A 12,748-nucleotide genomic window follows, 5' to 3' on the forward strand; every position below is an offset into this window, starting at 1 on the left:
AAACTGAACAGGGGCTCGGAGGACCTAATGAATGATTGACTCATGGGATGGATTGGTTTCTGGTATAGGCAGAAACTGGGTGGAAATTGGGGAGGCTGTGAACTCAAAATATTATCATTACCTCTTTTTTTCTTACTTTTAAAAAACTCTATATTTTGAGATAATTTTAGACTTTTAGAAAAGATGTGAATAAAATTTCTGCAAAAATTCCTATGCACCTCTTACATAAGTTTCCTGTGTTAGCATTTTAACACATTTGCTTTATCATTTTCTCTCTCTAAACAGATATATAAATATAATGTATTATAAACATATAAAATATACATGAATGTTGTATCTTAATTTCTCCATATATGTATATATGGCACATATATATGTATATATAGCAATATATGTGTGTGTGTGTATATACACACACACACACACACACACACACAATTTTTCTCTCTGAACTATTTGAGTGTAAATTGCAAATATCCCTTTATACCCAAATACTTTTCTTGTATGAGCCTTAAAAACAAGGTCATTTTTATAGTACAGTGGTAAAAATCAGGAAATTAAAAATGTCACAACACTATTATTCAATCTAGAAATCTATTTAAGTGTTGCCAGTTGTCCCATGAATGTCTTTTACTGTGAAGAGTTTTTTTTTCTGATCCAAGATCACATGTCATATTTAGAACTTCAATTATTAGTCTCTTTTAATAATTAAGTCTGTCTTTATCTTTCATAAGCTCCACATTTGTTGAAGAGTATAGCCATTGTACTGTGTCCCTTGGGTGGCTTTGTGTAGTGCTTCTGCATGATGAAGATTCAGGGTATGCATTTTTGTCAGGAATATACAGAATCTGTACTGTGTCCTCAGTGAATCATATCAGGAAGTACTTGGTCAGTAATGTTTGCTATGCCCCTTCACTATGAAGTTATTGTCATTCTCTTTATATTTAGTAAGTAGCTTGAGGGGAGATGTTTTGTGACAAGTACCTTGTTTCTCATACTTTCACTAAGTAATGTAGCATCCATGATTCTTGCCTATACAAGTAATGCCATGGTCAACTGCAATCTAGTCATAAATGTATGACTGTAAGAGATAAGGATTTTAAGACATAATAATCCCATCACCTTCATCTTCCCTAAAAACAAATTAATAATTCCTTAAGATGATAAAATATTACATTGTCCCAATTATCTTACAATTTAAGGCAATTTTTTTAATTTGAGATAATTTTAGTCTTACAGAGGAATTACAAAATCAGTGTGGAGTATTACTGCAAAACCCTGATGTTGTGTTAAATCTATAGATCACAAGGGAAGAATCAATATCCTAACAGTACTCAGACTTCTAATCCATGAACCATGATTTTTGGGTCTTCTTTGGTTTCTTTCTTTGTAAGTTTCACTGTATAGTTTCTGAATACATTCCTTTAGATGTATACCTAAGCATTTCATTTTAGGAATGCTACTGGAAATGATAGTTTTTTTAAAAATTTGAATTCTAACTTTTCATTTCTAGTCATATTTTGATTTTTAGGCTATACATTTGCTAAAAACGCATACTAGTTCTGTAAGCTATTTTTTGTTGCTATAGATCCCAAAATATCAACTGTTTTTTTCTTTTTCTCCAAATCATCAGTTTTCTATCTTTGTTTCTTGTTTTATTGCATTGGCTTGGATGCATTCAATACAATCCATACAGTGTAATATTGGATAGAAATGAGCTCAATGAGAAAACCTTCAGTTTTCTATCATTACATATGATCTTTCTTCTTTATTTTTCTATCCACATTGTGAATTATATTGACTGACTTTCAAATGTTGAACCAGCATTCCTGTGATAGTCCCACTCCACGGTGAGGTATTATCCTTTTTTATATTAGTCTTAATTGATTTGCTATTATTATGTGAACTAGTCTAGCAGAACCATTGTTACTGGTGACCATCTATCTAGTTGCATCTACCCCAGGTAGGCTGGTGATCACACCTCTTCTCTCCGAAAAGATATCTGTCTCTCTTTGTGTTTTAGACCAATTGATTGATCTCAGGTCTCAGTTCTCCAATGGGTTTTAACAAACATGATTTGGCAGATGCTTGGCCTTTTTGTTTTGTTGTTGGTATAAGTGTGAAAGCAGTGTTCTGTCCAGCTCTACATATTCTTGAGTGAAAACCCAAGGCCCCTCAATTGTTTTCTCCATAATTGTTTATATGAAATAGGATCCCAATCAGATTTATGCCACCTAATGTCAGTATATCCCTTAAGTGTCTTTTGATCCAGTTTCTCCCTTCTTTTTTTTTAAAACAGTTTTTCTTTTTTAGTCATAGTGGGACACAAGACCTTTATTTTATTTATTTATGTTTATATGGTGCTGAGGATTGAACCCAGCATGTGGTAGGTGAGTGCTCTACCACTGAGTCACAAACCCAACCCTTCTCACTTCTTTTTTTAATCTCCTGTTTATTCTGTTATTGTTGTCAAGGACACAGGGTGTCTATCTTATTGTTTCCCACAGTCTGAGCTTTGCTAATTGCATTCCTGTGATGTGGTTTAATTTGGTCCTCTGTCCTGTAAATTGGTAGTTAAATCTTGAGGTTTTTATTGGAATCAAGTTCATTTTTCCCTTGATTATTCATAATCTAGATATTTCTCTCTCTCTCTCTCCTCTCTCTCTCTCTCTCTCTCTCTCTCTCTTTCTCTGTGTGTGTGTGTGTGTGTGTGATGTTATCAGCCACTGAAGTTCTAGCTGTATTAATTCATTAGGAGATTTTTTTTTTTGCCTTTCGTTTATAAATGAAGAAAATGAGGCTCATAAAGGTTAAATGATTTTGCTAAGACATTATAGCCAGTTAGCAAAAATACTCTGGGGCAGAACCTGTGTCTTATAAATGAAAGTCCAGTATGCATTATGAAGTATATTGACTCTCCACACATTATGTTATTAGCAATAAGAACAGCCATGTCCTGTCCCTAAGGACAGAAGACATACTTCTTTCTTTTAGAGAGATGAATCTCTTTGAATTTAGTTCTGCTTGGAGGCATAGGACCATATCAAATGATTACTCAAAAAATTTCCTTCAAGTTCTGGATTACATTCATTTTTATGGATCTAATTAAAATTATTCATGCTAATTTCAGTCTGGAATGGTATCTAAATTCATCTCAGAATCCAGAGCACATTTCAGGTTCTGCTTGCCCCTCTAGTTCTACCAAAGAAAGGACACAAAACAAACAAATGCAGAATAATTACTGCAAAGCCATTTGTTTCACTTTTATATTACATTCAAGACACATTGCTAAAATTTCCATTAGCTAAGGGGTGTGTGTGGTGTGTGTGTGTGTGTGTGTGTGTGTGTGTGTGTGAGAGAGAGAGAGAGAGAGAGAGAGAGAGAGAGAGAGAGAGAGAGAGAAGAGGAGAGGGATGTTGTAACTGGTTTTTATCTACCACCTAAATTTTTTCATGAGTTTTACCGAAGGTGATATAGAATCTTTCCTGGGGGTGGTGTGGGTAAGCAATTTCATGAATTATTGGCTAGAATTCAGTGGAGATAACTTAAGAAAAAGACATTTTTAGCTCTATAAAGATAAATTTATCATGTTTGAATCAACCAAGGACAGACATCTATCTTGACCGGAGCATTCATTTTTCAACACACATGATATACTCAGGTTATATCCTGTATCATCTGATGCAGGACTGACATTCCTGAGCTTATTTTCCAAAATAGAACATAAAATTTCCACTCTGCTAATATTTGTAGAAAGCTCTGTAATTTATTAAAGCTATAACATAAAGATTATCAACAAAATAACTTTCAATCTATTTCAAATACAACTTATGCAATAAGGGAGGATGAACCTGGCTTCACTCTTTAATCACAGGTTCTGGGGATTCCTAAGCAGAGGAAAGGCTCTGCTTCCTCACTTTTTCTCATGCAAACTCTTAAGTGTGAACAGAACCTTTTGCTTTGAGTTGGGGCAACTGGAGGTCCTGTGGTCTTGTTAGATACTAGGAGAAAATGGAGCAGAAACAGGAAGAACCTAATACATTTTTCGAACAGTATCAAGGGTCCAGCACAAGAACTGGAGTGAACAGACACAGATTAGGAATTTTCTTTAGAGCTCCAGGGTCTTTAGAATATTAAGTTAATATGGAATCTTAGTTATTATCTGGTTCTACTCATTTTGGCAAAGTGGATTACACAAAATTGCAAAATTGTTAATGGTCAAATATATGCTAAATTTTATTCTTTTGAGCTATTCCTTGAATTTCCCTTCCCCTGGTTTCTGAATTCAGACCTGGGTATGGGCATGGGTTCTGGCTCTTATATTAACTGCATCTATGACATTGGGAAAATCACTGATTATTATCAAACCTTCCTTTCCCCACCTGAAAATAAATGAGGTTCAGTGTGATAATGTGTGTGAATCCCTCTCTGAACTGTAAAGCACATTCAGAAATGATTGGAACTATGGAATTGAACTGAGTCTGGGTAGATCCACTGACATTTCCTAAGAATTTTTACGCTAGATCAGGTTTTTCTCCCCCCCCCACCCCCAAAGCTTTGTGTGTGAATCCAAAACCCATTGACATCTTGTGCAGTAAGGGGTGTTGAGATGGTCAGAGTAAGATCATCCTAAGGGCTCATGAACATCCTGAAGGGAACCTGACTCTTGAGAGTCACCTGCAGGACCAGGTAAGTGTCCTTTAGAATCTTATTTCTGCTGCTGCTGCTGCTACAAAAAAATGTAGTTAATAAATTTCACTAATGTCTATAGGAGTGTTCACCAGGGATCTTTGGAAAGAGTAATCTTCACATTTAGAAGTATTTTCTCATTATGGATAATGGGATGATGAGGTGAAAAATGATCTTGGCTACTTATGATTCTAAAAAGCCTCCAGACTGAATAATCTATGGCAAATTAGACATAATGGCTGCAAAGAAATAACTCATTTACTACAAGGTCCACTTAGTTATTTAATCACTTTTACTGTCACACAAATACATATTCCTATGCAAAGTGGTGAAAAGTTAGTAATGGCGTAAAAGGCAATTGTGTAATGACAGCCTGGCAAAGGCTACAAAGGGAGAGCTTTGTTCCAGATAGTTCGGTGATTGAGCCAATATGCCTTATGGTGTGATCACTGTAGAGGAGCAGCGATTGGAATCCTTTACTTTGTCCCTAGATTATTGCACATTATGGAACAAGGATGCATCAAATTGGCAGGTTAGACTTGGACACTGTTTGGGCTTAGATGAGCTCATTAGAATGAAAATACTTTGGGGAGAACACTGGTAGAATACACAGTTATTATTACTTTAATATAAAATTTAGATAATTTAGGCCAAAGAAAAGAATGGACACTATTAGCCACATATGCTTAGAGTATCTATTATTAGAAAAAGCAGTTATGGAGATGGAACAGGTGTTGAAAAGTCCCTGGAATCTGGTGTCACCTGAAATAATTAATAACAAAAAAAGTGTAATTGCCAGCTCATGTTTCAGAAACCAAGAGCTGCAGTACCCCAGAAGGCAGGGAGCAGGACTGTGGGTGAGCAGGACAACAGTTAGAGAGACTGTGCGAAGACATATAAGGGTGGGAGGAAGCTTAGATGGTGAAAACAGGAAGGTGGCGCTAGTCCTGTTTGTTTTCCAGGAAATTCCTTGAGGATAGGGGCTGGAAATAGGTTCTGAGAGCAGGACTGGTCCTTTCATTGTACCCTTGCCCTTGGGGGATCCAAGGAGTTTTCAACAGTGAATGGACTTGGGATCTCACTCAAAGCTTAGCACACCTGCAGTCTTGACATAGAGGGCTCCAGCAGTGGGCCGTGGAAGTCTTTTCTCACAAGACTATGAAGCAAGTACTCTCTCCAGGAGGAGAGATGTAACACTTGCCATTGTTCTTTGGGCTCAGCTCTCCTTCTTACCTAGAGCTATGACAGATTAGGTGTCTGTGAGAGAAGCACTGTTGAATAGAAATGAAACATGAATCACAAACACAAGCCATGTATGCAACTCTAACTTTTCTAGTAGCCATATTAAAAAACTAAAAAAAAAAAAAAAATGTATGCCTTGTTTAACTCAATATATGTAATCAACATAAGGTTATTGATAAGATATTTTACATCCTTTTTCATACCTAGTCTTTGAAATTTGATGTAAGTCTTATATTTTTAGCACATCTCAATTTGGACTCTTTACATTTCAAGAGTTGTACAGCCACATGCAGCTGGTGGCTACTGTATCGGACACCCCATGATTTTCTTCCCCTGTAACACTCCCGAAGTTCAACTCTGTTTTTCCAAAAGTGTCTGTAGCAGCGCAGGGGAATCTGTCCATACCCAATGACCTATCCAAAATCAACTCTGTATATCTAAAGAGTTAAAACATTTACCATACGAATTTAGTATGGTGACTATTTCTCTTAATTTTGAAGAGAAAAATAAATAACAAAGGAAAAGGTTGGTAGATTTACCACTATAAAATGTAACATTTTTGGATAATGATAAAGTCAAAATTATCATTAAAAGTTGTGCTCAACAGATTGGGGAAGATATTTGCTCTTCCTTTGAAGGTTTTAATGAATACTTACCCTATATTAAAAAACTCATTTGAATATAAGGAATAAAATTCATACCTCATTTGATTTGTAAGATATTTAACAATTTATAAAAGAGTGAAAGCAAACAACTAAGAAAATGTTCACTCTTTCTATTCTTTAAAGAAATTAAAAATGGAACTATCATTAAAACAAGATAGCTTTATATACTTATTAATGAAGTAAAAATGAAAATGATAATACTGATAAGATTGTGGTAAAAGAAAAGCACAATGATAAAATCTTTTTAAAATGTAATATGACATTATGGCACTGGAACTTGAAAATTATTCATGTGTTTTTCCACATGTAACCCTGTTCCTGGGTATGTGTATCCTAAGGACATAATCCATTAGAAGAGAAGGTAAATGCTTCAAAATGCTAATTTCCATTTGTATGTAATAGTGAAAAATTGGGGAGTAGTTAAGTAGATGATACTAGATCAACTAAATTTACAATTATGCAGCCATCAGAATGGTAATTATGAAGACTACATGGAAAATGTTTAAGATGTATTAAACGGAAAAGAAGAATGCAAAAATTTAAGTACATCTTGATTAGAACAATATGCATCTACATATGTGAACAAAGACCAGAAGGAGTTGAACAGAAACAAAAATAATTGCTTAAAAGGTGGAGAGAACATGGGCAATTCAGTTTGTTTTACAAATTCCAAGAGATTGGATCAAAATGTTAGGAAAGGAGCATATTCAGATATCTTCTTTCCCATCCCACATCTCATGAAATGTAAGAAATGAGATGAGAAAATAAGTTAAATTTATAACCACACTGGCAACATGAATGACTGCAATCAGGGATACTTGAAAAAACATGCAGATATGCTTCATTGGTGGAGGAAAATAGAGCCAAAATATGCACAGGTTAGGACCGCAGCAGTGAGGGGTCCACTCTGGAGATCCCATAACCCCAGATGCAGCTTATCCAAGGGAACAAAGGAATATCAAAGGGATATATATTTGGGGGCCAGTTGATTCCTCAGTCTTTATGTAGCAATAGAATTTTCCAATGAATGTGAATACTGAAACCAGGAGATGAGGCAGTAGCCCAGGGAAGTACTCATTTATAAGGGCTGAAGAGCTCTGATAGGTACCCACAAGAGAGGGCTTCTCTGTAGCCACACTCTTTTTGCTACTCTGAAGTGTGGTAGGCTATGAGAAATAAGACTGACAGGTTTCATCTCCTACTGATTTAAACCAACCTATCTATCCAACCCCCTAACTACAGGGATTAGTTTAAGAATTGGTACACAGTCCAGTGCTGGCCACTGAGAGCCAAGTCCAGGACCTTTGTTTAACTTTTGGGGAGAAAAGCCCTTGCTGTCCATGTAAAAGTAAAACCAAGAGACCCAGCAGCTATCTTGTGGTCATGAAGGGAGTCTGCAATTTGAAATTAATGGTGAAGTAGAGCAAAGCCCAGCCAAGAAACAGTGTGGGCATAGAAGCCTGAAGTCCTCTGTTTTAGCATTTGATGGTTAGGGTAGTGATGGTGCCTGTCCATCTTAAAGCAAATCCTGCCTGTTGGCCAGCCCCAACCAGCCTCTTTCTCATATAAAACTATCCAAGGAAAACCGTCAATCACCATTCCTTTGTGTATATCCTGAACATGGCAGAGAAAACTTGAGAAGAATTAATGGAAACATTGACTCTAAAAAGAGTGTTCCATAAAGTGACTGGAAAAAAGATTCATGCTTCTAGGATTCCTAACACATAGAAAAAACAGCATTTAGGGAGATGGAAATTCTAGTTTTGCTATTGACCATTACATATTATATACATGTATAAATTATAATTCCATCAATGTGTACAAATATTACATGTTAATTAAAAAAGATTCAGATTCAAAATCAATAATACCAGTAATAATCACCTAGGAAACATAATGAAAAGAAGAATCTCATTTCTATTAGAAATGAAATCCATCAGCAACTTAGGAATAAACACAGTAAGAAATGAGTGAATACCTGAGTGAGGAATATTAAAATTGTAATCAGTATGGAAAGACATAAAAGAATAAATGGAAAGATGGACTCTACTTCTGGGTGGTAAGATGGCAGTTTGCAACAATACTTGCTTTCCTTAAAAAAATAAGTTTGGAACAAGACCAATGAAGCAAAGGGCCAAAAGTTAGTATAAAAGGGACAATACATAAGCAAAGAAAGAAGTCAGAAAGAAACTGTGTGGGGGCTGGAGATGTGGCTCAGCGGTAGCGCGCTCGCCTGGCATGCGTGCGGCCCGGGTTCGATCCTCAGCACCACATACCAACAAAGATGTTGTGTCCGCCAAGAACTAAAAAAAAATAAATGTTAAAAATTCTCTCTCTCTCTCTCTCTCTCTCTCTCTCTCTCTCTCTCTCTCTCTCTCTCCTCTCACTCTCTCTTAAAAAAAAAAAAAAAGAAACTGTGTGAATCTCTGGCAGTGTTCCAAGTGTGGTATTGAAGTACCACAGATAAGCTGAAAAATGACATGGGACAGGGTCTGGGAACTGACTAAGTCAAAGACAGCAGTATAGCTTATGATGAAGGAAGTTCTTCAACCAGTAGGAAAATAACAGAGCATTTTAAAAGTGATGTTGGGACCAAGGGCTCCTCACATGGAAAATATCAAGATGGAATTCTAGACTATTTCACTTTTTATTCATTTATACACAGAAATTAAATTCCAGGTATATTAACAAACTAAATGCAAAAAAGTACCAGCATCACTAAAATAGATGTAAAGTCATTTGAAGAAAATACAAACTGGCATTTTATCATTGTTAATAGTGAAGGCATGGAATGTAAATGTCATGGAGGGAGAAGGAAAAATGTGTGTGTGTGTGTGTGTGTGTGTGTGTGTGTGTGGTGTGTGTGTGTGTGTTCACACATACAGATAGATAGATGTACAAACTTTCTAAATGATTTTTAATTTACACAGAAGTTTCAGAGATAGGAAAGAGTTCCTGTATACCCTTCTCCCAGACTCCCTAATGTTAATATGCTACTGAACAACAAAGACAGAAGTCATCAAGTAAAAAATTAAAAAAATAAGTATATTCAAGGCAAATTAATAAAGTTTACATTGAAATTAAGGGTCATTCTGAGCAGACAGACTGAGATATTTTAAGCAAACATACATTATTGTAGAATAATGAGTTCCTACAAATCAGTTATAAATGACAACTCAAAAATATACAGGAAACAAAAAAGATCAGGCAATTCACAAATGCAGAAAAAAATGATGTCCAAAACATTTGTGAAAATAAACTCATGCACAGTTATAGTTAGGAAGATAACAATTAAAATAAGATTACAATGCTCATTTATTAGAATATAGAGAATGGAATCATGCCATTAGAATATAAAGCATTTAAAATCCTGATACTATCAAGACTTTGCAACAAGGCATGAAAGACGTTCCCACATACTCTTGATGAAGCATGAATCATTTCAGCCTACTGGGAAGGCAGTTTGTTGGTATTAATCAAATTCTAAAATTCACAAACTTTTGATCCAGCAATCCATTTATAGGAGATGTCACCCAAACTCTCAAGCACATGTTTTCTGAAGATCTATGTACAAGGAAGCTGATTTCAGCATTGCTTACAGGGATAAGAAATTGGAGGCAACATGCCTGTCAGTAGTTAAGAGCCTCATTGGTAAATTATCATAGACATTTCCATGCAATAACTTACAGTGATTACAAAGAATGGAGCAAAGCTGTGTGTCAGACATGGGATGATCTCTGGGATGTTGTTGAAGTGGAGTAAGCTACAGAACTGATTGTAGAGCTGGATCCCTTTATATTAAAAAAGTGTTTATATCTGTGAATAAATCTAGGGAAAATGACATAAAGTTTACTCACCGAGGAGTAGGGAAAAGGAGCATTCATGCTTTAAATGATGTAATTTTAGGTGTCTGAATCCTTCACAACATGATTATATATATCCACATACTTAATGTAATACACCTTGAAACAAGAAAAGTAATAACAGAATTTTTCTTTTTTCTTTTTTCTTTTTTTTTTTTTACTGTTAAGAATATAACCAAAGCTAATCTTTTGGAGTGAAAATGAGGATTTAGAGGGTGACTGAATTTGTCTGCCACAGAGGGTATTGCTGAATACTGGTCCTCACTTCTGACGATGCTGGCTTCCCACACCTGCACCAGGGTGAAGGGCATTTAGCCTTTAGCACAGGCTGGCAGTTGGCAGCTCTTGCTCAAAGGCAGGTTGATGTCCTAATCAGAGTGCTTTGCCTGTAGCACAGTCTTCTCAGAAACACTGACAACCAAGAAGGAAAGCAGATAAATAGCATATTGCTGGCCAGAATGAGCCTTGCTATTTCTTAGATTAAATTGAAACATATGCCCAATTGTAAGTTTTAAGCAGTGTTATCAGGCTGCTTGACAACTCATCCAGGAATACAATATGGATCTATCAAGAATGTAGGAGCCATAATCCGAACTTCAAATTTCCTCTTGTGCACCAGTGGATGAGGGAGTTGTAGGTGTGGCTTCCAGGTATGTGGGTTGCTGGATGTGTGCACGAGTTCACATGTTTACCTGCTCATGGATGTGTATGTGGCAGCCTCAGTTTAAAATTTTCTATGCTACTTTCCTTGGCAAGCGTAAAAATATTCCTCAGAGAAAATTTTGGCATCCCAGTCACATTTTCAAGGGATTAAGGATTGGGTGGGTGTTCAGGATGATCATGCAGAAAGCAAATTCTGGTTGGGGTCATGCTGTTCAATGCGCAAGACCTTCAATTCTGTGTATCATCCATTTACCTATCCATTTCCTCAACACGTATGTCTTGATTACTTAAAAAAATCATTTTGTAGGTTCTCTCTTCACATTCTTAATTATTTCCTTTGTGTGCAGAGCTTTTAAATCTATGCCATTCCATTTATTAACTCTTGGAATTATTTTCTGAGTTTTAGGGGTCCTATTGAGAAAGTCTTTGCCTATGTCTATATGCTGTAGGGTTGACCCTAAGCTTTCTTCTAGAAGTTGCATATTGTCTGGTCTAATTCCCAGGTCTTTGATCTATTTTGAGTTGACTTTGTTCAGAGTGAGAGATAGGGATCTAGTCTCATTCTCCTACGTATGGATAACCAGTTTCCCAAGCATCATTTGTTCAAAAGACTCTTGTTTTCTCCAATATATGTTTTTGGCACCTTTGTGAAGGATCAGATGACTATGTAGTCATGCTTTTAGACTATATATTTGTGGGTGTACCTCTGTGTCTTCTATTGTGTACCATTGGTCTATGCATCTGTTTTTATACCAGAACCATGCTAGCTACTCCTCTGACAGAGGATTAATATCCAGAACAGATAAATAACTTAAAAACTCAACATCAAAAATGAAATAACTCAATTAATAAATGGGAAAATGAACTAAACAGACATTCTCAAAAGATGAAATACAAATGGCCAAAAATATATAAAAAAGTTAAACATCTTTAGCAATTAAGTAAATGTAATTCAAAACTATACTGAGCTAGGTGCAGCGATGTTTGCCTGTAATCCCAGTGACTCCGGAGGCTGAGGTAGAGGATTGTGAGTTCAAAGCCAGTCTCAGCAACTTAGCAAGGCACTTACAACTCAACAAGACCCTGTCTCTAAATAAAATACAAAAAAGGGCTAGAGATGTGGCCCAATGGTCAAATGCCCCTTGGTTCAATCCCCCATACCAAAACAAAAGAAAACTTCTTTGAGAGTTTATCTCACTCTGGTTAGAATGGCAGCCATCAAGAATCAAGTGATAATAAATGCTGGAGAGGATGAGGATGAAAAGGAACACTTTTCACTGTTGGTGAGATTGTAAATTAGAACAACTACTATGGAAATAAGTATGAAGATTGCTCAAAAGACCAGGCATTGAACCACCATATAACCCAACTGTACCACTTCTCAGTATTTATCCTGAAGAATTAAAGCCATCATACTATAGCAACATATGCATACCCATGTTTATGGTAGCACAATTCACAGTAGCCAAACTATGGAACCAGCCAAGGTGTCCATCACTGGATGAATGGATAAAGAAAATGTGGTATACATACACAATGGAGTTTTGTCAACCATAAAGAAGACTGAAACTATGTCATTTGCAGGAAAATGGATGAAACTCGAGACAATTATGTTAAGCCAAATAA

This window comes from Urocitellus parryii, chromosome 15, assembly GCF_045843805.1.
Source record: "Urocitellus parryii isolate mUroPar1 chromosome 15, mUroPar1.hap1, whole genome shotgun sequence".
NCBI classification, from domain to species: Eukaryota; Metazoa; Chordata; class Mammalia; order Rodentia; family Sciuridae; genus Urocitellus; species Urocitellus parryii.